Source organism: Anarrhichthys ocellatus, unplaced genomic scaffold, assembly GCF_004355925.1.
Source record: "Anarrhichthys ocellatus isolate YVR2014 unplaced genomic scaffold, GSC_Weel_1.0 scaffold122, whole genome shotgun sequence".
NCBI classification, from domain to species: domain Eukaryota; kingdom Metazoa; phylum Chordata; class Actinopteri; order Perciformes; family Anarhichadidae; genus Anarrhichthys; species Anarrhichthys ocellatus.
In genome coordinates, this window is record NW_022280152.1 from 209,815 (window position 1) to 215,373 (window position 5,559).

The 5,559-nt window shown below is 34.5% G+C and overlaps 1 protein-coding gene across 1 annotated transcript in view; it reads left to right on the top strand.

Annotated features, from left to right (window-relative positions):
• The first annotated feature begins 4,673 nt into the window (after nt 1–4,673).
• The window catches only part of LOC116399677 (uncharacterized), a 12,941-nt gene continuing 12,055 nt past the window's right edge, over nt 4,674–5,559 (top strand). The window contains exon 1 of the mRNA XM_031877001.1: nt 4,674–4,843. The gene's annotated coding sequence lies outside the window, so the exon portion shown is untranslated. The remainder of the gene's footprint in view (nt 4,844–5,559) is intronic.

Here is a 5,559-nt window from a genome sequence, read left to right on the forward strand (position 1 = left end):
TGATTATAATTTTGATAATTGATTGATCATATTAGTCATTTATAAAGTAAAAATGACAAATATTTGCTGGTCAACGTTACAGTTGGATTTTACAAATTAAAACTACGGTTTTGTTAGCTTTAAAAAATGATTCAAGTTCTACAAAATATCTTGATTTCATGAAAAAAGAAACGTTTGAGGGAGAACATTGTTGTGGCCGGTGATACTAACAAAGATAACAAAGCTGAGATTGTTAGCTGCTGTGATCCGACACACTTCTGGTTAACTTCTACAGAAGCGTGATCGAAAGCATCCTGTGTCAGTGCTTTACTGTGTGGTATGCCAGCTGCACAGCAGAGAACAGGAGGGACCTGGCCCGTGTGGGTAGAACAGCACAGAGGATTGTGGGAGTTACCCTGCCTGACCTGGACACTGTGTATGCTGGCCGTCTCCAGAAGAAGGCCAGAAACATCTGTACAGACACCACACACCCGGGTCACTCTCTGTTTGTTCCACTACCATCAGGAAGAAGATACAGGACCATCAAAACCCGGACTAACAGGCTGAGGAACAGCTTCTTCCCCAGAGCGGTTTCCTCCATCACCCCCGCACCGCCACCCACCACCCCACCCAGCTCACACCGGACAGTGCTGAAACAAACATAGTCAATAACACGACACTGTAACCAAGCACATGTTTCACTTTGAAGCCATTGATGCCTGTGCTTTATCTTGTTTTATCTTGTATATATTTATTTAATGTCTTGTTTTTTTAAATCGTCTTGTCTTAATGTTTTTATACACTTTTTAACTGTTGCTGCTGTACTGATGAGTCGCCAACTCAATTTCGTTGTATGTTCGTACGATGACAATAAACATCCTTATCCTTATCCTTATGTCATCAGTTAAATGTTGGTCATACTTCAGTATGACGTGTCAACCCTTTAAAAACTGGTTTAAAGGCGAAGACCTGGACCAGATCCCTGCAGAGTCTCTGAGCAACTGAGTATTTACATACAAAACTATGAATTATACAATGTTCATACATTACACGTCCTTTTTACTATGAAATCATAAAACGCACTGAGGCCGTTCTGTCGTGGAACAGACAGATCCAGAATCAGTTGAGTTAATTATTGATTGGCAGACACACAGGTAAATACAGGTAATCCTGTGTCATCAGCTCCTCCACATGATGACAATTAAGCAGCTGATTACAGAATAACCTCACGGCAACATGTCAGCGTCCACGCTTCACATCCAACAAGACAATGTGTTGCTTTTCTTTAACCCATAAATACACAAATACTTCTTATGTGTTGAAATGGATACAAATTCAACTTTCAACACAATAACAGATATTCAGATGTATTATGAACTGCTTTGGAGGAAAGAAGTTTACATCAGACAGAATCATGTTTTCATTGATTTTTTGGTGTATTTTTGGAATTTAATATTTGTTTTTATTGCCCATTTTAATTGTCTTGTTTTTAAGAACAGCATTTGTAATTAGCATAATACATTTACTATCTTTTGTTAATTTATTTGAACACGGTGGCTCTTACCTCACAGGTGTAACCTTATTTACAATAAAGGAAACAAATTGGAAGAGATTTTTGTCTTTTTCTCTACGAGCAAATATCAAATATCATTTCTGTGGCCAGACCGGAGAAATTCTACGGCACAAGTCTGTTGTGTTAAGACATTTATCTGTACGTCACAATGTTTATTTGTTTTGATGTACTTTACATGACGACACTGATGAGCTCTGACTGATGAAGCTGCTTTGATGAACTCACGTTGTTCTGTGGAAAATGTTTGGAGTTACAACATGAATGTGGAAAGAAGAAGAATGACATCAAACACATTTCACATCACATGCGACTCATTCTACGGGCGGATGAATGTAAAGTGATTAACTTGTGTGTTTTGATGCACGTGAGTGACGGACCAATGAAGCGTTCAGTACAAACTGAACATCAGAAAATGTTCTTATGAATCAATGAGGATAAAAATAATCCTCCTATTTTTACATGATATTTTTGGGAACACCACGGAGCAGAGAGGGAAGGGTTCGGGTGAAGTGTTGTGAAATCAGGAAGTCAATCTTAATTTAAAAATGTTTTACATTTAATTATGATCATAATTCTTCATCAGCTGATTTCTTTGAAACGTTTTGATTTTAGTTTGATATTATAATATTTCTTTCTCTTCTACTGATGTAAAATTTGCTTTATATTTGATATCATTGTGAAGCACTTTAACTACATCTACATGTGTTATTGTTTGACTATATTTAATAGAGACGTGATTCATCAGTTGATCAACTCTGCAGCATGTTGACGGAGATCTTAACACCTTTGCTTTCATTCTGTCATTTTGATTTTGGGGAAATATTTCATTGATTTATTTAAATGTTATTAACTGAAAGTATTCCTCTTGATTTGTACATGATGAGTAAAATAAACTCTGAATATGATCTCAAACACAAACAGCAGATGTTTAAATTCATGTGAGTTAAATTGAAACCTGACGGAGCTGTGAAATCTATTTTAAATCAAAATGAGTTGTTTGTTTGTTTACTACTTTGACAAATATATAAACACAACATCAGCAAGATTATATATTTTAACAATAGAAACTCTTTGAATGGAACTGATTTTAATCCGGTTTTAATGTCAAATATCATCGATGTATTTCCTGATCTTTATTTCTTCAAACTGAAACAGAATCAGCAGAAGAACTCAGTGTTTAACATGCAGTCTGTGGCTCCACCTGCTGTTGGAATACTACCACTACTACATCCAGTACTAGTAGTACTACTAGTACCACTAGTACTACTGTGGAGTTTAGTTTTATTCCAGGAGAAAGAAAAACATAAAGCTAAGAATTTAATACAGTGAAATGTCCACTTCCACTTTTATTACTGTGTTGCATCCTCAGTTGTACTTTCGCTTTATTCCCTTTTCTGCATTTCCTTTCATTGTGTTTATTGTTATTTTAGTGAGTATTTCTAAAGTGTATCATAGTTTATTTGAAGCCCACGTTGAGTCCTTAAAGTGGTGCATCTGCGGAGGAAAACCGTGTGACAGCTTTGAAAGCTCCAGAACAGAACGCACCTCGTGGTGAGAAGGCTTTTATTGGTATTTATTTTACTATATTGTTTAGATGAGTAACATCGCTTATCTTATTTCATCATAAGCAGAAACAAATATATTTGCACATAAACAGAATTACATTTTATTTACAGGAGTTTTTTCTGTTAGTTTTATATACTTTCTATCTAAAAGTTCAGGATATGTCAGTGACCCCGGTATACTTAGATTAAATGTTATATATACAGTATATAATATACTATATTATATACTTCCAGTTATATACTTCCAGTACTTCCAATACATTTCATCATTGAATAAAGGTTATATCACACTATCTAACTCTCAGTGTTTCTTGCTTATGCAGTCTATGGTTTGGTGTTAGTGCAGCACATCTTTTGTTTCAGCTCTCGGTCTTATTAAACACAGAGAACCCTGATGATTGACAGGAGCTAAACCTGCTTTAACACTTTTGGTCTGAAGCATAGTCCTACAGCACCACCTGCTGGTTAAAACTGACAGCATGAGAATCCACACACCCTGTGTGTTACTTGAGCTATTTATATTCATAAATTGGCATATTCTGAGAGAAAGATGACAATTTATGAGAATTAAGCTGAAAATTAAGATTGAATCTTTTATATATGATTATTTTAAATATCTTGTTAACTTTTACAGAAGAGCAAAAGAAAGAATCTTGACTGGAAACGTTACAAACCGTCTAAACCGTTCCAGACAGGAGGACAGGAGGGCTCTACAGCCGGTGATTAAAACCATCCAGAACATCATTGGTACCGTCTACTGAGCATCAGTGATATTGGTGAGAAGAGGTGCCTGCAAAGGGCTCAAAGGATGTTAAAAGACAGATCTCACCACAGCCAAAGCCTGTTCACCCTGCAGAGATCAGCTGCCGTACCACCAGACATCAAAACACCTTCTTTCCTGTGAGACTCCTCCAGTCATCCTCCACCATCCACCATCCACATGGAGAGTTTTTGTTTTTCTTGTGTAGCAAAATGGTATTACAATCTGCATTTCGTTGTGCAACCCTGATGTACAATGACAATTGAATAACTTTGTAACTTTTATATACATTCATGTACATTAAAAGTATTTTGTATGTATATATATATATTTTATATACATATTTTAAATATTTTAAATATATTTGTATATATATTTAATAATATACTGTATATATATATATTTTAATATAACATATATTGTATATTTTTGTATTTGTGTATGTATGTGTGTATATAATACATATATTTAAAATATATATATATTTTATATATGTATTATATATACGTGTATATAAGTATATATATATATAAAAATATTATATTGACGTATATTAAAATATTCTTTGAAATATATATAATATATACATTTATTAAAAAATATTTTAATAAAAATATTAAGTGTGTTACCGACGATATTTTACTCTATTGTACTAAACTTAATTTAATTCAATATTGATTTATTTTATTTTACCCATTCAATTGAATTTTCAATCTATTTAATTCCCAGTGTGCCCTCCAGCAGGTGGCGGTGAACAAAACAACGAAGAAGAAGAAGACGAAAAAGAAGAAGAAGAAGAAGAAGGGCGCTTCCGTCACGTAGCTAGCTTGTCACAACACAAATAGCTCGAAACGACTTTCTGCATTCGTCTTCGGTTAAAACAACGTTTTCACATCTGAGCGTTTTACTGGCTGACTTTAGAAAACTACGTGGGTCACTTGACAAAAGTTCTGTATTTAATTTAAGGTAAGTCCGCTGCTGAAAAAGTTGTTAGCTGTTTGTTAGCCGTTAGCTAACGTTGATGATCATTTCTGCATTAGCTCGGTAAGCTAACCCCGTTAGCCTCATTCTGAGATATCACAAACATCATAACGGTTCACATTCATTTATTTTAGTGACAAGTGTTGCAACTTTTATTTTTTCAAATGTGGCATAAGCTTGTTTTTGTGTGTTGAAGACACATTTTGTTCAGTCTACAGTAAACAAGAGATGGAAGAAGCTCCAGTATAATGCATATATATTTATGCATAAACACTGAGAATAATCCTCTTCAAGCAAGAATTCATCACTCAAAACATGAATTAAGTGAATGTATAACTTTACATGAGTCACCAAAATGTACTCAACGTAGAAGTATTGCAATAAAATGCTCCCTGTTGACGTTATATCTGATGTTTCTGGATTCATATTCATGCTGCATTAAAGTGTATTTTGCATTGTCACTCCTTTATATCCTGTTATCTAGTTTAATCTACAGCAATGCATCATAGTTGATATGATCCTCATATGTTGCTGTGAGAACCACGTTTCTCTAAAAAGAAAAACAGGCTGTTTTCAGATTTGTGACGATGCATTTAACAGCTGATCCAAGAGGCTTTTTAAAGAGTAAACCTTCAGTTTATCACAAACATTCAACATCAACACATAAAGGAACACTTCATCCTTCAGTTTATCACAAATAT